At 37.1% G+C, this 24,816-nt stretch overlaps 1 pseudogene; it reads left to right on the top strand.

Annotated features, from left to right (window-relative positions):
* Positions 1 to 24,048, top strand: part of LOC128574741 (peptidyl-prolyl cis-trans isomerase H-like) — a 29,505-nt pseudogene extending 5,457 nt beyond the window's left edge.
* Positions 24,049 to 24,816: the final 768 nt, after the last annotated feature.

Here is a 24,816-nt window from a genome sequence, read left to right as displayed (position 1 = left end):
CCTTGTGGAGATTAGAAAGCAGATGGTGACCATCCTTAGCGAAAGAGACAGACAGATGGATCGCCTTTTTCTGAGATGTTTTGGGCAAATTAAATTTTATAAATTTAATTTATTTCAATTTGGGATATGTCCTATGTAAAAGAGCATCAGTTTAAAGGGTGAGGAACCTTCTTGTAAAGTAATCAATTATCCCCTTATTTGGGTTTTGTAAACATCATATTCAGATATTGGGTGTTCTTGAAGCAAGGCCTGTCTCCTATACTTGAAGACTCATCATAAATCACCTTTACAGGATGAGTAATTTCTGTTCCTTTGAACCTTCTTCATAAATATAATTTTTTTTACTATGTCATAAAATCTATGTTTTTAGATGCAAACCCACATATGTACATTTGCCGCGGACCGCCAGTCGAATGAGTCTCAGTCCGAGGGCTTTCAGGGCGAGAACGGCTCAGGTTGATTGAAAGGGCGACGCAGGAAAATGACAAACTGCCACACACCAAGGATGATGAAGAAAGCAGTTGTACTTTACTGATTTTTAGGCATGGTATTTATACATTTTTGACAATGTCTTACAAACTACAAAAGATATTTTTATGACTTGCTGATGCTTACAAAGTTCTTATCGAGTTTTGTAGATGGGAGTAGTCAACTGTCTTTTCTTAGACAATGTTTCTGCCCGTAAGGGGGAACAAAGGACTGCTGCTTATCAGCAGTTACTCTTTTACTTCTCTTTATCTATGTTTAAACCTTCTTTCTTTGTAAAACTGCTTTGTTCACATTTTGTATTTTTATATTTTTATATTTGATTATGATTTTTATGTTGTTAGTGAATTGATAGTGAATTATGTATATGTTTTAAGTGTATAGTGACAAAATTATAGAGAAAGCAATTTCATAGAAAACTTATTTCAAAGAAACAGTTTCAAAGGGACATAAGGTAGAGATAAGAGACCGGAGGGAGCGGGTATCTGGTAGGAACATCTTAACTTATCATCCCTGCATTCTCTTGATACATTGTTTCAATTAACTGACCTTTATGGTGGGAACGTGTTCCCTTGGAGACATTTAGTCTCCATTGTATAGATGAAGTCATGGATTAGTAAGTCATTATGTTTATTCTTAGTTTCTGAGGACATTCAAGCAACAATTAACCATTCAACTCAACAAACAAGTTTCAAACAGGTTTCAGGGTAAAGGTTATTCAGGCCTTTATGCCGCACCTCATGAATTCTTACGTTCACTAAAAGGCATGCTAGGCAACTTATGCGCTGCTGTTGCAGGCCAGGGGGACCGGGGGCAACGCTCCGGGGAGCACTCACCGCCTTACCACAGTTTTTACAACGCGGACAGAGCCATCCCGCCACGGCTTGATGCCGGGGGTGCGGCATTTCCCCCTTTTTTGTTAATGAAACGTAGCTCAAAGAGGTCTTGGCGAACAGCCTTTAAGGAGGAAAAGACACAACGAAGGAGACAAGGTAACAGTAAAACAACACAGAATATCAAGCATCCAATAATGACAATAAACACAATGTACTGAATCCAGGACACAGGATTTAAAGATTTAAGATTGTCAGAGAGGGATTGAGCCAGTGAATCAAGAGAAGTGCTAGGTAAATGAGCTTCACTGATGGCAGTGATATCTTTTTGAAGAGTATGTAAATCATGTGTAATATCATTGTCCTTCCAGACACCCTGTAGATGAGCTTTAGTTTTGTCCCAGGAAGTGGACATATTATAAGGTAAAGGAGTTACACAAATAGCAGGAAAGGCAGAATGACATCTGGTTTGAAGTTTATGTTGTATAAACTTTATATCTTGTCCTAAGGCTAAAACTACTTCTTCTAGGATGTTAAGTTTTGCTTCAAGTTTATTATCTATGCTGGCTTGAGTCATTAAAGCTAGAGTTATGTTGCTGCTGAGAGAATTAACAAAGTGAGCTGTGTGAACTTCTTGAACCAAAGCAGTAGTGGCTACCGCAAATGTTGTGACTATAGAAATTAAAGCTAAAATACCGAGAATTAAAGCAGCTACAAACCTCTTAGGTCGAATTAACTGATTAACAGTATGTAAAACTTGTAAAGCAGAATTATCATACCAAGGATCATCTTGTAAATCAACAGGTAATAGTACATAAGAGGGTCTTTTAACAATTAAAACAGAATTAAACAAGCGTTCATTGAATAAATCAGTAGAAGTAAGGCAATTTGTAACTTTACAAGCGGTACAAGAAATATGATAAGAGTTTTTAGATTGTGTAATAGTTAAATACTTATTTGGAGCTAAAAGTAGAGCATATGGATATCCAACACAAGTTCTTACTGACATTGCATTTGGTTTTGGCATATTAGGTTTCTTTTCTAAAATTAAGTTGGATGCAGCAACAAGTCTAAATAAATCATAGTGTATTTGAGTTTTATTTTTGTCTTGAGCTACCCATATGGGCTCAACTAGACCAGGTGTGAACCATCGTCGTATTGGTTGGGGAGTACCAGACCACTGATACTGATGAAATTTATCTAATTGGTTCAAGAAATATTTATTATGATCAAAACAAGAAGTAGGAGAATAATCCCAGATGACTGTGTTTGAATTTATAGGAGAATGCTTGTTGGCAGCATTTGGGAATCCACAGGAAAGCCAAGTAGGTGTTTTAGTTAATGATGATTCCCAGAATTGATTTTTATTTCTATATTTTTCTTTACAGTTAGGGAGAGGTAATGAGTTAACAGATAAACAGGTTTCATTATAATTAGGACTTCCAATAGTTTGTAACTCATATTCCCAAACATAACGTCTATTTGCATCATGAGGATCTGGAGCATCAGTTAAAAATACCCTGTAGCTAGTAGGTAAACAAAAAGGAGGTGTGTTGCCTCTTAAAGTAAAGCAAATAGGCAAGGAGTCGGCTTTGCCAGTGAAATTAATTAAAGCCGCAGCATGATGTCTGGATTCTGAGTCAGTTAAACCTCCTAAGCGGATAGAATCATTAGAAAGAATTTTTATGGGGTCTGGATCTAGCCAGCCCACAGGGTGTAGCAGAGGAGGATTAGGCACATAAGACCAATAAGCTGCAGTTTCTACCTTAGGAGTAGAGATTAGTGATAGAAACGCAAGAAAGTACATTGTAGGAGTTAGAGGGTTTCCTTGAGATATGAGAAATTGTTTAGCTTGTTTCACCAGGGCACGGATCTGTGTCCACGTGGTCTTGGAGGGTTTCGGTGAAATTTCCACAGTCGTCCTCATTTGTGCAGATAGGATCTTCATCCGCCGCAGGCGTTGTCTTCTGCGCCGGGGTCTCCGGAGGAGCCGGTTTGATGAGCCGGTCTGGAATCCAGACGGGAGAGTCGGCATCCTGTGGAAATATGCAAGCATAGCCTCGTCCGGAGGTTAACAATACATCAGGGCCTTTCCATTGGCCCGATAATAAATCTTTCCAAAGAACTTTAGGAAGGGTGGCAGCCGATTGTGGCTGCCAATGGGAGAGAGCAGGGGTTAAATTGTTGGAGTTTACATTAAGGTGATTTAGGACGAATAAAGCATGGGTTAAAATATGATGAGGAGAGAAATATTTATGAGCTTTTTGAAGGCGTTCAATTTGTAATTTTAATATTTGATTAGTTCTTTCAACAATCGCCTGACCCTGAGGATTATAAGGGATCCCCGTAGAATGAGCAATTTTCCACTGTATACAAAATTGTTCAAATGCTCGAGAGGTATAAGCTGGAGCATTGTCTGTTTTTAATTGATGAGGAACACCTAGCTGCTGAAAGCAGTAAAATAGGTGTTGTACAACATCTTTGTAGGCCTCGCCAGGTCTTGCAGAGGCACAGATAAAATGAGAAAAAGTATCAACAGTAACATGTACATATTGTAATTTTCCAAAACTAGACACATGTGTTACATCCATTTGCCATAATACATTGGGGCGTAAACCCCGAGGATTAACACCAAATTTTAAAGGATGATGAGTAACAGGACAGGATTTACACTTTAAGACTATTTGTCTTGCCTGTTCTCTAGTAATTTGAAACATTTTTCTTAATGCGTTAGCATTTTGGTGATGTAAGGCGTGGCTTTCTTCAGCGTCGGCCACTGATGCCACTATAGTACGTGTTAATAAATCTGCAGTGGCATTTCCTTGGGCCAAAGGGCCAGGTAAGTTAGTATGTCCTCTTATGTGACCAATATAAAATTGATTATTCCTTTGCTGAATTAAAGTTTGTAGTTTCTTTAATAAAGGTAGAATAGTTGAGGTTCCTGTTAAAAGAGCAGTTTCAAGAGCTGGAAAAAGAGAAGCAATATATTTTGAATCTGTGTACAAGTTAAACCTTTGTTTGAAATTATTAAAGGCCGAGATTAGAGCCCATAATTCTGTTTGTTGGGCAGAGGCTTGTGTGACCTCTTTAATAAGAGGAGACAGGCCTGGGCTAAAAACTACAGCTCGACCTGTAGAGGAGCCATCTGTGAACAAGGTTATTGCGTCAGACAGAGGCTGTTTGGAACACATAAGAGGAAATATAAGTGAAACTGTTTTTGTAAATTCAATTAAAGGATGTTTAGGATAATGGTATAAGATTTGACCTGCATAGCCTTGTAAGGCCAATACCCAATCATCATTATTTTGAAATAGTTGTTCCACTTGAGTTTTATTATAAGCAGTTACAATTACATGAGGATCTTTACCAAATAATTCCCGTGATCTTTTTCTTCCTTTATCAATTAATAAAGACACCAGGTATGGATAATCAGCAACAATCTTTGTCTGAACATGTGGTAAATGAATCCATTCTAAAATACCTTCCTGCCATAGGCAAGCTGTAGGAGTATACTCAGTAGAAAAAATGAGTAGAGACCATGGATTTTGATAATTAATTTGTTTAACCCTAGCTTGAGTTAAAGCCTGTTCAACAACTTGTAAAGCCTGCAAGGCTTCTGGAGTTAAATGTCTAGGGGAACGGGGATTAGAGTCTCCCTGTAAGATAGTAAACAAAGGACTAAGGGTTCCCGTAGTAATCTTCAGAAAAGGTCGAATCCAATTTATTTCTCCCAGTAATTTTTGATAATCATTAAGAGTTTGTAATTTATCTCTCCTTATTTGCACCTTTTGAGGTGCAATATAGTCAGAGTGAATCCATTGTCCCAGATAACTTAATGGTTTATCTCTCTGAATTTTCTCTGGGGCAATGACTAAGCCAAATTTAGTTAATTGTTCTATAGCCTTTTCTAGCATTAGCTGTACTTTTGGCAGCTCAGGATGAGCTAGCAAGATATCATCCATATAATGAATTATGTAAGCACTAGGAAATTGTTTTCTCAGTGCTGCTAATGCAGCCGCCACAAATTTTTGGCATAAGGTAGGGCTGTTTTTCATGCCCTGTGGTAAAGTTTTCCACTGATATCTTTTAAACGGTTCCTGTAAGTTTAGAGAAGGAACACTGAAAGCAAAACGAGGACAGTCCTCAGGATGTAAATTAATAGTAAAAAAGCAGTCTTGCAGATCTATAATTATAAGTGACCATTGTTCTGGTACTGCTACAGGAGACGGAAGCCCAGGTTGAAGGGAGCCCATGTCTTCCATAATGGCATTTACTGCTCTTAAATCTTGTAAAAGTCTCCATTTGCCAGATTTTTTCTTAATGACAAACACAGGAGTGTTCCATGGACTAGTGGATTCCTCTAAATGACCTTTATCTAATTGTTCTTGTACTAAAATTTGTAATGCCTGTAACTTTTCTGTTGTTAGGGGCCACTGACTAACCCACACAGGAACATCTGTTAACCATTTTATCTTACAGGCATAGTTTTCTGCAGTGGCCCCTATGAAAAACACTGATCGTTCAGTTGATCCCCTGTGACTAGTTTCATGTCTAGGACATGTAAAAGATCTCGTCCCCATAAAGTATAGGGTAGAGAGGGTAACACATAAGGTTGAAAGTAAATTTTCTTGTCCTTATATTCACATAACAAATGAGATGTACTACGCATGACACCAGAAACAGAACCGAGACCAACTAAAGAAGACCCAGTTCGATGAACCGGCCAGGATCTCGGCCAGTCGGAGGCAGCAATGCAGGTTACATCAGCGCCTGTGTCCATCAGGCCCTTAATGGGCCTGCCTTCTATTTTCATTTTTAACATCGGTCTATCATATAAATCATGTATAAGAGCCACACAATCTTTATCAGTAAATCCAAACTGTCCCTCTCCCCTGGCATCATGTAAGTGATAAGTGGGGAGTGGTATATATGGCAACAATAGTAATTGAGCAATTCTTTGTCCCTTATGAATTTGTGTAGTTTCTACTAGAGACTTTACCATGACTTTAATTGTATTTTCAGTATCAGAATCGATTACTCCTGGAACAACTTCAAAATGTTTGGTGTAATTGGAACTTCGTCCCAATATAACACCAACAGTACCTGGTAATAACTTTCCTTTTATTCCTGTGGGAACTAACACAACACCATCATGTTTGGATATGATTATATCTTTAGAACTGGCAAGGTCTAAGCCTGCACTGCCAGGAGTCCCACGTGGGAGATCATGAATTGTCCATTCAGGTGGTATACAATTAATAGTAGATGTGGGCTCTAACTTAGGTCGTACTGCGGTAGGAGCAGGAGACTCTCCCTTGGAGTCGGGGCTGGGAGAACGCCCCTTATCTAGTTTTTTGTCTGGTTGGTATCAATAAAGTTAGCACCCTTGTCTGACAAGGGGGTTCCATCTTTATGAAATTTAGATTTACATTCATTTTTCCAGTGCCTGCCCTTCTTACAACGAGGGCATGGTCCCGGGGGTAATCCACGGGACTTATTATTATTATTATTAGCACCGGTGGATTTCTTACAATCCTTCTGTATATGACCTGGCTTCCCACAGTTATAACAAGTGGGCAAGTCATGTGGGGGATTACACCCAAAACATGTATTACTGGGGTCTCTATCAAAAGCACCTTTAACATATGAACTAAATTTTTGACCCCGCATAGCTGCAGCAAACGCCATTCCCTGGACAATTGCTGGTGAGGCATCCATGCATGCTTTAATATAATCTTGTAAGGTACCTGTTTTCCTGAGTGGACGTATTAAGTCCTGACACAGCGTATTTGCATTTTCCCAAGCTAATTGCTTGAGTAATAATTCTGTGCCTTCTGATGGTGGAAGCATTCTATTAATAGCTTCTTCCAGGCGAGAAATAAAGTCAGGATAGGACTCTTCCATACCCTGTTTTATGCCTGCTAAAGTTGTGCCCTTGGTTCCTGGAGGAGGTATTTTTCGCCAAGCGGAGACTGCATTATGGCTGACTATCTCTAAAAATTGTCGGGGTAGTTTAATTTGATTTTCAAAAGAAGCAAATTCATCTGTCCCTAGAAGCATGGACAGCGTGGGCTGTGCTTTTCTTCCTACATGTTGATTAATACTTTCTCTACATCTATCTTCATACTCTGTTCTCCATAAAATATAATCACCTGGGGAAAGCGTGGCTTTGGCCGTTTGCTGCCAATCATACGGGGTAAGCCATTGACTGCTAATTGATTCCACAATTTGTAAGGTATAAGGGGCAGAAGCTCCCGATGTACGGACAGCCTGTTGCAGTTCTTTAAGCGTCTTTAACGACAGAGGTTCCCAGGTGGGTGGTGCCCTATCCTCAGTGGGAAAGCGTACCGGGAAAGCAAATGTAAAATCTCCCTGCTGACGGGCTTCTCGCACCGCCGCTTGAAAGCCCGCGGGCGGCGGAGGGAGACAAGGAGGTACGCGGGGAAGCGGAGCTTGTGAGGTTGTCTTAGATGTGACTTTTGGGACACGAACAGCCGGGTAAGCTCGGCGGGGGTGAATAAAATCATTCATTCTGTCCCTCTCATCTGGTTTAGTAAATTCATCGACCACATCCCACTCGTCACTGTCTGAGGAATTATCGACCGGTGGGAGTGGTGGTAGAATGTCTTTGAGCGTTGGAGCCGAAGGGACAACGCTCTCAGTGTTTGGTACCGGTTCAGGATCTTTAAGAACCTCGGGGGGAACCTCATCAGGAATCGGTGCCCCTTTAGATTCAGGATCACCAACCTCCGAATCAGTTTCTCTTATAAATGCTTCTAAAAAGGTATTGTCAGCTAAAAGTTCTCTAACTTGTAACCATAAAGGAAAAGCCTGAGGGGGCAAGACCTTCTCTCCATGTTCTTGCATGTATTTCCGCATTTCGCGTCCCACTCTCTTCCAGTCGGAGAGAGAGAGAGAGCCTTCCTCCAGAAACCAAGGACTAACCAACTTTATGAAATGCATAAGCTCCTCCAACCGTTTGAGAGACACATGAAAACCATTTTTTTCTAACAAACGCTGTATCATGACACTGAGCATGTGTTCTTCCTTACCCAATGTATGCCCCATGTTGTCCTGCGGATTACTCACACTTAACCGGTCAGCCTTTACCGGCGGGACTGCAGCTCCCTGGTGAGAGTCGCCTTCAATCTGAAAAAGAGAGGAAAGAAAGAAAAAGAAAGATCACCTGTCCTTCAGGTCCCTGTTCGAGGCGCCAGCTGCCGCGGACCGCCAGTCGAATGAGTCTCAGTCCGAGGGCTTTCAGGGCGAGAACGGCTCAGGTTGATTGAAAGGGCGACGCAGGAAAATGACAAACTGCCACACACCAAGGATGATGAAGAAAGCAGTTGTACTTTACTGATTTTTAGGCATGGTATTTATACATTTTTGACAATGTCTTACAAACTACAAAAGATATTTTTATGACTTGCTGATGCTTACAAAGTTCTTATCGAGTTTTGTAGATGGGAGTAGTCAACTGTCTTTTCTTAGACAATGTTTCTGCCCGTAAGGGGGAACAAAGGACTGCTGCTTATCAGCAGTTACTCTTTTACTTCTCTTTATCTATGTTTAAACCTTCTTTCTTTGTAAAACTGCTTTGTTCACATTTTGTATTTTTATATTTTTATATTTGATTATGATTTTTATGTTGTTAGTGAATTGATAGTGAATTATGTATATGTTTTAAGTGTATAGTGACAAAATTATAGAGAAAGCAATTTCATAGAAAACTTATTTCAAAGAAACAGTTTCAAAGGGACATAAGGTAGAGATAAGAGACCGGAGGGAGCGGGTATCTGGTAGGAACATCTTAACTTATCATCCCTGCATTCTCTTGATACATTGTTTCAATTAACTGACCTTTATGGTGGGAACGTGTTCCCTTGGAGACATTTAGTCTCCATTGTATAGATGAAGTCATGGATTAGTAAGTCATTATGTTTATTCTTAGTTTCTGAGGACATTCAAGCAACAATTAACCATTCAACTCAACAAACAAGTTTCAAACAGGTTTCAGGGTAAAGGTTATTCAGGCCTTTATGCCGCACCTCATGAATTCTTACGTTCACTAAAAGGCATGCTAGGCAACTTATGCGCTGCTGTTGCAGGCCAGGGGGACCGGGGGCAACGCTCCGGGGAGCACTCACCGCCTTACCACAGTTTTTACAACGCGGACAGAGCCATCCCGCCACGGCTTGATGCCGGGGGTGCGGCATACATTCATATCATCAATGAAAGAAAAGCAAATAAATATGAAATGATTTTGTAAATTATTTGACTATGTCCTCAGCCTAATCTAGTTGGTCAAATCCGTTACAACAGTTCAATCAGCCTATAAAATAAATAACATTGCTTAACACTTTTTACTTTTTATATGTACCATCTCACGGTATTCTATGTTAATGTGGTAAGAAAAGCAAAGTAAGTATCCTCAAATGCATTTTTTCATATAAGGAAATTAATATGGACTGATTCACTCAAAGTCACCAAGCAGTCTAAAGGCTAAGCCAACTTGAGACAGAGAACTAATATTTTTTATGTATTTATTTATTTTTACCGTTGGGGATTCATTGAGGGTACAAGAAACCGGGTTACACTGATTGCATTTGTTAGGTAAAGTCCCTCTTACAATTGTGTCTTGCCCCTCTGTGTCACACACTGAGACCCCACCCCTCCCTCCATCCCTCTCTCTGCTCTTCCTTTCCCTCACCCTCCTCCTTCCTTCTCTCTCTCTGCTCTCCCCACCCCCCACTATGTACTAGGTCATTAATTGTCCTCATATCAAAATTGAATACATAGGATTTGTGCTTCTCCATTCTTGTGATGCTTTACTAAGAATAATGTCTTCCACTTCCATCTAGGTTTACATCCTTCCATCAAAGGATGTAAAGTCTCCATCTTTTTAATGGCTGAATAGTATTCCATGGTATATTTGAGAACTAACATTTTTGGTGTACCAATTATTTTTCACATATTATGATGAGAACATAGGAAGAATGCAAGAAACACAGGTCAGCAAAAGAAATCCCTAAAATATGTTGGCAAATCTAAATAAAAATTTATTATTTAAAAAAGGCAGGGAAAATATTAATAAAAAGAGGAGTTAAAATAAGAAAAAAATAAGATACTGGTTATAATATGCAAAATGGAAGAGGAGAATTTGAACAGATGATTTTAAGTGCTTCATCTTATTTGTGAGATGTCTGTGAAGACTACCCGTTGCCTCCATTAAGGTCACTATGAAAGTTTTGAGACAGAAGACAGACTGTGTTGTGGTCCATTATTTCACTTCCAAGAAACACAGTCAAGCCTGTCCTTTCTGATTCACTTGTGAAAGTGTCAGCTTCCTCGGTTCATCAGTGCTACTGGGAGGGTGTCCTTTGTTTCTGTGGACATGGATTTTAAGTTTCCTGATGTTCATGTATTTCAAAACTTCTGTCATGATGCACATATTCATTTTCCTTATTTTGAGGTTAGAGATGTAACTAAAGTTTCATATTTACCAGCCACCTTTACAGCTATGTACACTTACGAATTATCTTGTCAATGAGAAGTCAGTATGTACGCAAAATATTCATAAAGGTTTCTAAGGGTATATGATTCAGCTAGGTAGAAAATCACTTTTGCTTTTGTCTGCTCCTCCTTATTCATGGAATCTGAGTAAAATAGCTTGAGTTCCAGCAGCCATATTGAATGATAATTGATTTTAAGGAAGATGAAGCAGATAAAAAGGAATATTCTGGATATCTGATAACCACAAATCTGCCACATAAACCCTATAATGTCCATTTCTGAAATTATTTTTTGTAATAGATAAATTCTAATGTTGTTTAAATTGCTGCTGGTTTGGTTCTTCTCTTATATACACCCAAGCATAAACTTGACTGATACATATAGGAGGGAGAGTCAGATCAGCTTTAGAATTCTAAGTACACCTGTTTGGAGAGAACGACCGCAGTGTTAGAAATAGTATGCAAAACTTCTAAACCAGAAGTACTACAAAAATGTCATTGGGGGGACCTGGAGGATTAAAAATGTGTTTATTTAAAGAAAAATTATGAAAAGAGAAAAAAATGGTTTTTGTATTTATTAAGACGTTTAGGTCAAATAGGCATGTAAAAACTCCTAATAAAATCGTCTCATAAAATTTAAGCATAGAAAAAGGAATATATTTAAATTATGCTATTATCTCATATAATATATAATTTTAAAATATGTGTATAATTGAATTCATGAATTAAGTATGTTATTCTGCCAGTAAAAACACAAAAAGCCAAGTCAGCTCCACTTGTTATTATAGTACAAGACCCTGCTCATTTTTCTTTTGAACTCATTCCTTTTCCATTACCGTCATTGACCTTGACCTCTTCACTGATTTTCATACGTCATTTTAACTTACCTTTGAACTTCTTGTTGAATCTGAGCTCTTTTGGATTGGCTCTTGGCACTCTGAAGACTTAGCTGTGCAGTTGCATCTGTAGATAACCTACCGTTAGTCAAGATCTTCAATTTTATATTTGCTTCTAGAATTTAAGATTTCAGCCACCAGAACTCAAGGCTAAAGGGGTTGGAAGTAAGTATTCAGTTTCTGTTGAGTCCTAATGGTGCTGAGGTAAAAAATCAGGCTTTGGATTCAGACTAATTTAAGTCTGAATCTACAGAGAGGCACATGCTAAGGGTTAAGAATAAAGGCTGTTTACCAGAGATGTGGAAGAAAGACAACATGAAAGAGTAAGCAAACATACATGTATATATACATCCAATCTCACTGGAGATTTTTAAACTATAATTGAAAGAAGAAAGTTTACCTTTTACTTTCTCAGACTGGCAAAGGTCAAAAAGATTGTTTCTATTCTGTTTTAGCAAGGCATAGACTAACGGTCTCCTACACTGGCAGATAGCAACCAGCTATTCACTGCAGGTGATTCTTTTCCTCCTTTGTAGACAGCCAGACTGTGTGTCTCCATGTGCACACAATTGTTTGAATTTGACCAAATCCTGGATAATGACATATGATGGAAGTTATACATGTCGCTTCCAGGCCAGTCTCATACCATGCTCTGCCTGCCACTTCCCTGGCCTCCCTCCTCTCCCATATATTCTCTCTTTTCCTTCTTAGATGTCTTGATTTCAAAGTTCAAAGAGATCATATATGGAAGTTGGCAGACTCTCTCAGCCTGAGTCTCTCAGTGACTGCATGGACTCCCATTATGGGATCCACCACCAAATGAACTTTATATGATTATGAAATAAATTTCCCCTTTGTTAGGAATCAAACAGCTTACATTGCCTTAAACAAATGCATACACTCTATACATGGAACCCTAAATTTGTAGTAAATATAAAGGGCCATCTGGTAATGTGCACACAACTTTACCCATGAATTTCACATCTAGATATTGATCATAAGAAAATAATCACATAATATTTAAAATGTATGTGTAAGAATATTAATTTATACATTTTTATAATAACAAAAAGAAAAAAATGACTTAAATCCCATAGACAATTGGCTAAAATGTCACTGAGTTCACATAACAGGATTTTAAAAATTTATTTATCTAATGTTTAGTATATGTCATGTGATACTAACTGTGGTGGATATTTGTGAACATATCGGTGAAAAATATAAGGCGCATGCCATTGTGAAACTTATAATTTAGAAAATTGCATAGACGTTTACAATGTAATTTTAAAATTTGAATTATAGTAAATTATTGTAAAGGAAAAGGAAAAATTTATAGTATATGAAAGCATATACTATAAAATATGTAACCTACACTTTGATCAGGGAAAGCTTCCTAAAATAACAAATATGCCATGAAATATAGCAATGAGGAATAAAAATTATCTATGGTTTTCCCAATAATAAGGTTTCCTAACATCCGCCCCAAATATTTTCAACATACTTGAATATATAAACTTCTAATAATATAGAAGAAATAATCCAATGTCTACTTTTATATTTGTTACCTATCATATAGTATTAGGAAAAAAACAATGAACTACATCAAAAATACGGCTTTGTTCTTTTTGATTTTTATGGGATTGAATGTAATTCTGTGACCTTTGACAATTTTCCTCATCTGTGAAATGGTGACAATCATAGTTAGTACTTAATAAGTTTGGGTGAGAATTTAGCTTTTAAAAAATAAGTACTTAGGACAAATGCCTGGGATAATAAGTGCCAAATAAGTGTTTGCTATTACAATGACTTTTCTTATATGTATCTTCTCTAATGTCTTAACTATCAATAGGGAATATGAAATCATGTAATAGGCATCTTCATTTTTACCTTAATCGTCTGAGATTCTTTTACAACTCTAAGATAGACATTGTCATGGTAGTTTTTATTCCAACCAATAAACAGTCATTTGCATAACATTCAGCTAGTTATAGTTCAATATCCTGCAAGTTTACTTTCATTATCAGCATAAGAAAGCAATTTACTATTGTGTTTTTTCTCTTCTTTTGTCTTTCTTCCTACTTCCCTATTCTCCGGTCTCTCCATTAAAAAAAAAAAAAAAAAAATGCCTTGTTTGTTTTCAATCAAAGTAAGACCTGTTCATTGCACCTTGAGGTAACTATCACTAACAAATTTTTTTTAAGTGGAAGTCCTACTTCACTCCTTTTCTTTTTTCTTTTTTGCAGTTTTGGCCGGGGCTGGGCTCGAACCCGCTACCCCTGCTATATTGGGCTGGTGCCCAACTCCTTGAGCCCACAGGCATCGCCCTGCTTTACTCCTTTTTGATCTTCTGTACTACCCCCGTACTGAAGTACATAGGCCCTCAACTCAGCCTATTCCCCTGATTAACTCTCGTCCTAACATTAATGCATTTAGCAGTTTCATCCTCCACGCTGGCATTTACCTATTTAGCCTCTTACATGTAATATTGTTCTTATATTGCTGTCTTTTTCTTTCATTTTTTTTTCGACTTTAGACATTATTTATTGACTTCAACTTTAGATGCTGTATGTATTGACTTTCTACTACTGAGGATAACATTTCAGCTCTTGACAACCTGTCCACCTTACTCTGTGTTTCCTCTGTTTGCACTCTCCTGTGATGCATAGTTTTGAACAGTTTTAAGTGAAAGGTCAATATTTGTATGACCACACAATTATTGTTCATATCTGAACAAAATTATACTTCCTACATTGCACAAATTAAAACCTTTTGTCAATTTAATAGCTGACATATTTTTTTTTTTGGCTTGGTTTTTCTTATGATCAGTAAGTTAGAACTACACTTCCACTAAAATGATGATATTATTTCAATATGAGTGTACCTCGTAATTAATTTGTCAGTTAATTGATCACATGTTCTGATTTGAATTGGTTCGATCTACCATTAGTGGCAGTTTTTAGACATACAGGTGATCTCCCTTCTCATCTCATACCCAATTGAGTATAAATTGTATTTTTTGTGTTCTACCTAGGGAATTGTGCCTACCCCAGGGTCACAAGATCTTTTTTATATGTCTTCTTATAGAAGGCTTGTAGTTTTAACTTTAACATTTAGGTCTTGATTCACTTTGAGTTACTTTCTGAATATAATGTGAGTTACAAATCATGGCTCTTTTTTCTCCATATGGATAGCCAGGAAGCGCTCCAGCATCGTTTATTGAAATAACTGTCACTTCCCTATTGAATTGCTTGGTTAAAATTAATTGATCACATATGTCCTTACCAACATCAATTGGTCATATATGTATATGTGTGTATGATGTGTTATATAGATCTATTTCTGAGATCTTTTTTCTATTCCATTGATTGATATACCTATTTAATTTTCAATACTATACTTTCTTGATTCCTATAGCTTTATAATATTATAGTAAGTCTTAAAATCAAGTAGTGTGAGTCTTCCAACTTAGTTCTTTCTCAAAATGGTTACGGCGTTTCTGAATTGTAGACATTTCCAAATGCAGTTTTAAATTAGCTTGTCAGTTTATACCAACAGCCTTCTGAAATTTTGATTACTATTTCACTTTATCTACATATTAATCTGGTGATAATTGAAATCTTAATATGGATTTTTCCCAATCCAGAAACATGTAATATATTTTTACATTCTTTCTTTCTTATTTTCTCTAAACTATGGTTTATAATTTCAGTGTGCAGGTCTTATATATATTTTAATGAGTTTATTTTTGAGTGTTTAATGTTTTGGAATGCTACTTGAAAATTGAAATTTAAAATTATATTTTATAATTTTTTTGTTACTAGGATATGAAAAACTAATTAATTTTGTATATATAATTTGTATCTTAAAACCTTGATAAACTTTTCTCAGATTTCTGAGGATTTTCCATACACATGATTAGGTTATATTACACATACTTTTATATTTTGTACCAAATCTCATGTGAATGGCAATGAGAAATAAAATTAGGTGAAATACAACTAAAACCCTTGGGTAATTTCTACAAATAAAATTATCAGGCTGAAAGCTAAAGAGAAGACATATTGGTTAGGGGCCTCAAGATCCAAGGAACAACACACTGGTGAATTCTTTGGGTTTTCTTCTTTTGGCTCATATACCTCAGACTTGAAGTTAAAGAAGCTAGAAATACAGAAATGCCAATGGTGGCAGACAAAAACATAACTCCAACAAAAGCTTTTTTACTATATCGAAAGGGGCAGGAAAGAAGCAACCCAGTAAGACAGAAATCATGTAGATAGTAACTATACTACTTTAGTCAAATGCTACAGAAAATTTTGTGAGTCACCTCTAACCATGACAACAAAGGCAAAGTGGGGAGCCTAGAATTTCATTCTCACCAGGACAAAATGAGAGCCCCAAACCCTCCACTGGGTTGGTGCCAGAGAAGTCTGAATAGGGAGCTGGTATTTTCATCATCCTGGCACAAAGGTCTCTCCCTATTCTATAGTTTTAGTGTTTATCATCTGGTGAGCTTGGATTTATACTCTACCTTTCAGTAATGAGTCATTCCTCCCCACTTATACTGGGGTGTATCCAGAGAGTTCTTACCAGTTCCCAGGAGTAATATGGCCATAAACACAGACACACATGCTATTGTAAAAAAATCCCACCCACACCCATTAGTAAAAAAGAACACTTTCCACAGCTTGATGTCAATGAAGGTTGAGTGAAAAACTTGTATTTCTGTCCCACCTGACAGTGATAAGGTAGCATTTCCGTTTGACCCTGCCAGAGTGGTATTAAAAGGATGACAGATAAAATAGAAGTTGTAAATAAGACCCAGAATCTTGTAGTATGATACCAAAAATAACCAGGCCTCATGAAAAAATTATTCATCATCCCAAGATTAAGGAAAATACCAACTTGATTAGAAAAGATAGCCAATAGATGCCAATACTGAGATGAAAGAATTATGAGAATTATATTAAAAAGGTTCAAATCACCCATAAAATGAATGCTTCAATAAGCACTTAAGAATATGCTTGAAAAAAAATTAAAAGTAGAAAACATCAACAAAGAAATAAAAGATATAAATTATATTAATAACAAATGGAGATTTTAGAACTGATAAACACAGCATGTGAAATTTAAAAACTCAATGAATAAATTCAAAAGCATAATGGAAAGGATAGAGAAAAGAATCAGTGATTATGAAGACAGAAAATAGAAATTTCTCAATCTCAACAACAAAACCAGATGCTGGGATGCTGGTGTAACTATTAGTAACACTAGTAACAACAACAAAAAAATCTAACAATTGTGTCATTAGAGTCTAAAAATGACAGAAAAAAAGAGGCAGGACTAAAAAAATCTTTGAAGAAATAATGGCAGAAATCTTCCTAAATTTGGCAAGAGACATAAGCCTACAGATTCAAGAAGCTGAGCAAACAGGACATCAGAAAAAAAAAAAAAAAAGAAAGTCATACAAAAACATCTTCTACTCAGACTTCTAAAAACTGATAAAAAGAAAATCTTGACAAAGGTAAGAGAAAAGACTATACAGAAAACATTATTTGAATGATAATATGTTTGTTATGGATGCCAGAAGGAAATGGCACATTTTTCAAGTGTTGAAAGAAAATAACGGCAAACTGTAATTTTATACCCAGCAAAAATATCCATCAAGAACAAAGAAAAAAAAATCAATATCTTCATAGATGAAGAAAAACTAAAAGATTTGTTACCAAGAAACCTACCCTAGGAAAATTCCATAAACAGAAAGAACATGATAAAATGACGAATAATAGAACATCAGGAAGAAAAGAAGAACAACAGAAAGAGTCAAAATATTGGCAAATACAATATATATTTTCCTCTTGTTGAGTTTTCTAAACTACATTTAATATTTGAAGCAACATGATAACACTGATGGGATTCTAAATGTATGCAGGAGAAATATTTCAAATAATTATAACTTGGAAAGGGTAAAGAGATGAAAAGAGGGAAAAGTTTTCTACACTTTAATTGAACCAATAAAATGTCAACAATTAGCAGTAAACAATGATACATTATGTATGCAGTGCAGTAATGTAAGAGCTTATACAAAGGATATACTCACAAACACTATCAAAATTTAGAAAAATGGAATTATAAAAGAAAAATGTAGTAACTCATAGGAAATCAGAAAAAATAAAACAGAAAGAAAACAAAACAAAGAGAACAAAAATAATATAATGGTAGACTTAAACATGATTATAGGAAAAATTAAAGGTAAATGGTTTCAATATGCCAATTAGTATAAGACAAAGATTTGCCATGTGGATTAAAACACATAACCCAATTATACATGTCTACAAAAGATGATTATATTAGAAAAGAGAAAAAATATCAAATAAAAATTTATGCTTCAAGATCAGGAACCTAGAACAAAAATTGACCCAAAGCAAGCAGAAAGGAAATAGCAAAGGTAGGAGCAGAAATGCAGACATTTAAAACATTGAAATAGACAACCTTGGTTGGAACCTGAGTCACAGCACACACACACACACACAAAAAAATGTATATATATATATATATATATATGTGTGTGTATATATATATATATATGAAAATAGAAAGCCAGGGGAAAATGGGGGAAAGGGAGGGGAGGGGAGGGTAGAGAATGGGTAGAGAGAGGGCAATTGGTGGGACCACACCTGTGATGCATCTTAGAAGGGTACATGTGAAACTTATTTTATTACTTATTTTTTATTAAATCATAACTGTATATATACATTTATGGGGTACAATACAATGATTTGATATACAATGTGGAATGCTTAAATCAAAATAATTAACATAACCATCGCCTCACTCATTTTTGTGGTACGACATTTATAATATACCCTTAGTTGTTTTGAAATGTACCCTTTCATTGTGTACAATAGGTGAGATCCACCAAATACTCTCCCTCCCCTCGTCCTCCCCTCTCCCCTTCTCTCTCCCTCCTCATGCCATCTTTCTTTCTGGACTCTCTTTGTATTTTATGATTCCTATGAATGTATAAGTGTTTATATATTGATTTCATAATAGTATTGAGTACTTTGGATACGTTTTTCCATTCTTGAGATACTTTACTAAGAAGAATATGTTCCATCTCCATCTAGGTAAACATAAAAGATGTAAAGTATCCCTCCTTTTTATGGCTGCATAGTAATTGCAGGGTATACATATACCATAATTTGTTTATCCATTCATAGGTTAATGGGCATTTAGGCTGCTTCCACGACTTGGATATTGTGAATTGGGTTGCAGTAAACATTCTGGTGCAAATACCTTTGTTGTAAAATGATTTTTGTTCATCTGGGTAGATACCTAATAAAGATATTGCAGGATCAAATGGTAGGTCAACTAAAGGCACTATAAATAAAGCAAACAGACAGCCTTCAGAATGGGAGAAGATTTTTACAGGTTATGTTTCTGACAAAGGTCTGATAACTAGAATCCACAGAGAACTCAAACTAATCAATAAGAAAAGAACAAACAACTCCCCATTATTTTGTGGGCAAGAGACTTGAACAGAAACTTCTGTGATGATGACAGGCACATGGCTTAGAAACATATGAAAAAATGATCATCTTTAATCATCAGAGAAATGCAAATCAAAACCACTTTGAGATATCACCTAGCTCCAGTAAGGTGGTATTTGTATTGGGTATTTGTATTGGGGTGTCCCAATCTATAGAGCATACAACACAAAGTATAAACCATAAAGTAAATTCAATCCAGCACTCACACTACCTGGTATTTACTCAAATTTGAATGCCTATGTCCTCACAAAACCTTGCACGTGGATGTTTATGACAACTTTATTGTAATTGTCCAACCTTGTAAGTAACCAGGATGTCCTTCAGGACACACGTCCAGACAGCAGGACATTATTATTCAGTGCTAAAAAGAAATGAGCCATGAAAAGACATGGTGGAAAGTTAACTGCTTATTACTAACTGAAAGAAGCCCAAATGAGAAGATTATGTCATGTTTAATTCCAACTATATGGCAGTCTAGAAAAGGTAAAGCTACAGAAACAGTAACAATATCAGTGTGGAGGGGAAGGAGTGAGGGGCATAGGATTTTGGGGGCAGTGAAACTGCTCTGTATGACAGTATACAGGTGTCCCAATCTATAGTGTATACAACACAAAGTATAAACCATAATGTAAACTGGGGGCTCTGGGTGGCAATGATCCCTTAGTGCAGGTTCACCGGTGGTCACAATTGCACCACTCTGGTGGGGATGTTGCTAATAGGGGAGGTTGCATGTGAGGGCAAGGGATAGATGGAAAATCTCTGTCGCTTCCTCTCAATTTTGCAGTAGACCTAAAATTGTTCTACAAAATGAAGTCTATTAAAAATAATGTATAGTTTATTTCATGCACTTTTGACAAGTCTGTTATGTATATTATACTTAGAAGCTATGTGAACTGCAGCAAGTTCTTAAACATCTCTAAGATTCAGTTTATTTTACTTATTACCTGGGCATAATGGTGCCAATCTCATTAGGCTAATAGCACTGATCTCTTTAATAGGTATATAATAGAAGTAATCAGATATGTAAAGACTAGTCCTTAGAAGAGGATATATAATTAATAGGAATAGAAATAGACTAAACAGATGCCGAATTCTTTAGTTACTTATATGTGTTTGTCTCCTGTCAATCTTAAACTAATCTCTCTCTTATGAATCAAACAACCAACAAGATGCAAGTTAAAAACAATGATCTCATATTACTATATTTTAATTATTCCATCATATCATCAAAGAATACACTGGTGTTCTCTCTGTGCCAACATTTAATTGACTGCTCCAGTCAATAATAAATTTATCTAGCACCTTTCACAAACCACAAGGAATTAAAAAGTACACATACAGGATCATTTAAATTTCTTCTATCTCTGGCTCTCAGCCACCATTATATACCTAGATTTCACATAGAATTCTAAAATGTTAGTCCAGTTTCAAAACCAAGATATACCTGACATTCTTTTTCTTCATTAATAAAATAGAACACAGTTCCACAGTTTCAATAATCTGAAAACCAAAACATAGCATATTGACTTGCATACTCTGCTAATTGGGCTTAGGAAAATAAAACTCAATAAGGGTGCAGATATCCCAGAGCCTGGATACATCTCTGGGTACATCTCTGGATGCCTGTCATGGGCACAGCAGTGAGAAAGAGGTCAGCAAATCCTGTGTAAAATAATGAATCCTGGGCTGGCTGGAGCTTTAAAGGTCACCTAGTCCTGTGGCTTTCAAACTGTGCTCCAAGAACAAAGTGGGTGGGAGTGGGATGACAGCAAAAGGCAGGTTAAATCGGCAAGTCTCTAGACAATCTTATTTTGTTTATTTGTTTTTATTTTTAAGAGACTCACTCTGCCTCCCAGGCTGGAGCGCAGTGGTGTCGTCATAGCTCACGGTAGCCTTGAACTCCTGGGCTCAAGGGATCTTCCCACATCAGCTTCCCGAGTAGCTGGGACTGCTGGCAGAAGCCACTATGCTTGGCTCAGTTTTATTTTTTCATGCAGAGTAGCTCCAATGTTTTATTTGGGCTTTACAGGATGATTTCACTGAAAAAGCAAATGTTGCTGCTAACCAAGAATATTGACCAATCATGATCCAGTTGAATACCCTCATTTTCCAGATGGAACATGACACCTAAAGAGGGACTTTGTGCCAGTTTACACAGCTAGTTAGTGGCACTGCTGTGACTAGAATCCAAGCTCATGGTCTCCTAGGCTGCTGTTTCTTATACAGAAGAAGTATGTGTCTAATGGGCCGACTTCCAAACTATTGCTTATTTGTTTTTCCTGCTTTGTTCCAAGTCATGTGCTAGGTACTAGGGAAACAAAAATAAGATTGGCATCTAACGGGAAAATTAGAGAAGCAAATCAGTAATTACAATACAGAATTGTATTGTATACTTAGTAAATGTGGAATGTAAATGTCTTAGCACGATAACTAAGAAAATGCCAGGAAGGCTGTGTTAACCAGTGTGATGAAAAGGTGTCAAACGGTCTATGAAACCAGTGTATGGTGCCCCATGATCACATTAATGTACACAGCTATGATTTAATAAAAAAAATAAATAAAAAACACAATACAGAATTGTAAATACTTCTCCGAGGAAAGAGCAGGTGCTGCCAGAAGGCAGAGGAGGGACATATACATCTGACTTGGGTAAAGGAATAGATGATAATAAAGAGAATCTTTCAGAATATTTAGATATTTGACAATAAAAAGGAGATAGTTTACTTTCTTACACATATGTGCAAAGGCACTAAAGTAAGAAAAAAGATTTTGATCCAGGAATAGAAGCAGCTAAGTATAGCAGGGAAGCAGCACGACAGATGAGGGGAGGTGATAAACAGAGGCAAGGGCCTCATATCTGTCATCCTAAAGGAGCCACAGTCACCCCCACTGTGTTATTCAGCCCTCTGGACTCTGGAGTGATGGCCCAGCCCTCCACTTCAGTTACCTGATCAGACCATTTGCCTCCTAAAAAATACCTTCTATTTCCAAGACACTGTGGAATGAACCCCAGCCTTGCCTGTGTTCTTCCATTCTCAAGGGGCGTTCTGCAGCTGCCATCTTATGACAACTGATTTGTAAACTAGGGAAAGAGATTTAAGAAATGTGCAAATCAGGTATTGGTTCTCATTGATTCTTTCTCTGTCTAATTTGTAAAAATATTTCAATGAAGACAAAAACAGTCAAGGCATTGTCTTGGACACACCGTCAGCCAAGCATGGTTTCAGATCTTTAATAATATTAGCAATAAAGGAAATATTCTGAATCAGAGCTCTGATTTGCACCATTATTGAAATGCAAAAAACACAAAGGCAAAACAAATGAAGCACAAGTGCTAAGGGTGAAAGTTTTAATATGAAGAATCAGAAATAGAAGCTCCTTATAACAAAACGTGTACCTTAGCAGGGATGGCACCACTTCCAGTGGAAAATCATGTTGATATGTAGCTACATGCTAGCAGTTGTAGTGGGAAAGGCAAATCACGATGAGTTGAAAAGTTTTGTTTCTCTTGTTTTCTCTTTTGCCATAATTTGGAACAGGTCTCCAGGGAAGGACAGGTTCAAATTTTAGCTTTGCTTCTTTCTTACAGTGTGTTCAGAGATCATTATGTGACCTTGTGAACTCTAATGTTCACATCCATACAATGAAAATAATAGTTAATAATTTCTTTTTTAAAGAAAGTAAATTAAATCCTATTCAGTTAATTTGTTATATCTACCTGTTTTATTTTGAGTTTCACTTGAATCTAGGCTACATGTCGGAAGGTGTGGATTAAGATTTGACCATGTTTCCTCTGGGACTTGTAACTCAAAGCTGATCAAAACCAATCTTTCCACAACATTGACTCTTGAACCAGGTCCCAAGCCCTTTTCTCTGGTGATTACGGCACTGATTAAACCTGGCAGGTCAGAGGAGGCAGCTGAAGAAATACTGTACAGATCAGTATCATTTAAAGGAAAACCCCGTATGGTTATCCTTTGAACATTGCAAGAGTTATGGAGGCTGAATCCCATACAGCTGAAAATCTGTATATAACTTTTGACTCTCCCTTAACTTAGCTACCGAAAGCCTACTGTTGACCAGAAGCCTTACTGATAACATAAGCAATTAATATACATTTTGTATGTTATATTTATTATATACTGTTTTTTATAATAAAGAAAAAAATGTTTATTAAGACAATCATGACTTCTGTTTCTGGGTTGGAGCCACGGCAGTGGCAAATTCCAGCCCTGTCAACCCTGAGGTGTTCTTTGATGTCAGCGTTGTTAGCCAAGACGTGTCCCCATAAAGATGGAGCTCTTTGAAAATTTTGTGCCTAAAACAGCCAAGAACTTCAGGCAGTTGTGCACTGAGGATACAGAAAAGATGGGGTTCCAATAGGATACAAAGGGAGCACTTTCCCTGGAGTTATAAAGGATTTCACGATTCAGGGTGGCGATTTTGTTAATGGAGATGGTGCGGGAGTTGCCAGTATTGACTAGGGGCCATTTGCAGATGAAAATTTTAAACTTAGGCACTCTGTTTCAGGCCTGCTTTCCATGTGGTTCCAGCACAAATGGCTGTTGGCTCATCATCTGCTCTAAGAGCGAGTGACTGGATGGGAAACATGTAGTGTTTGGAAAAAATCACTGATGGACTTCTAGAGATGAGAAAGATTGAAAATGTTCCCATGGACCCCAACAATGAGCCCAGGCTGCCTGTGGTGATCTCACAGTGTGGGGAGATGTGGTCCAGACCAAGAATGAGCCAGGCCCTCCCTGCCCCTGGGTGAGTTTCTTCAGTAAGAGAATGTGGATTGGCTCCTGCCTGCAGCTGCCCATTTGATCAAGACACCCTGGAAGTAGCACAGATTCAGAACCTAAGATTGTGTTTAAGTTTTCAACTGTAAATAAAGCCTCTTATGTGTTTAAAAAAAAAAAAAAGAAAGAAAAGAAAATCATGAGGGATAGAGAGAGTATTGTACTATTCATTTAGTGGCAGTGGACCATCATAAAGGTCTTACTCATCACCTTCGCTCTGAGCAGGCTGAGAAGGAGGAGGGAGAGGAGGACTTGGTCTCACTACCTCCGGGTGGCAGAGGAGGAGAAAGTCTATAGGACCCTAATAGCTCCAAACTGTGTTATTCAAAGATCTACTGTAATTTAAGTAAGCACTCTAGAAGTTGGGTCACGGATATGTTACAGAATCTGACTCATTTGCCTAAAAGAAGAATAAAAAAAGTAACTAGCTGTTCATTGCCATATGAACCTTAGGTAATTACAGACCTCAGAATTCTGAAAAATTAAAATAAACATCATTTTAAAATGGGGAAAAGTAATGAGAACTATTTGTAGGGCTCCTGAAGCGTTTTTTAGCAGACCAGTCTAGCAGGACTGTCAAGATCAGATCTCAAATATTGTTAATGTGAACATTTGTCATTTAAATCTCATCACTGCATTAGCTAATTGAAACCATTTAAATTAATCAACAGGACAGTTTAGGCTAGACACAAGGGCCTAAGACTTGTCTGTGCAGTGAAGATCAAAATGACTTAGCTGAC

This window comes from Nycticebus coucang, chromosome 22, assembly GCF_027406575.1.
Source record: "Nycticebus coucang isolate mNycCou1 chromosome 22, mNycCou1.pri, whole genome shotgun sequence".
Classification (NCBI taxonomy): Eukaryota; Metazoa; Chordata; class Mammalia; order Primates; family Lorisidae; genus Nycticebus; species Nycticebus coucang.
This window is presented reverse-complemented; position numbering and strand designations above follow the sequence as displayed.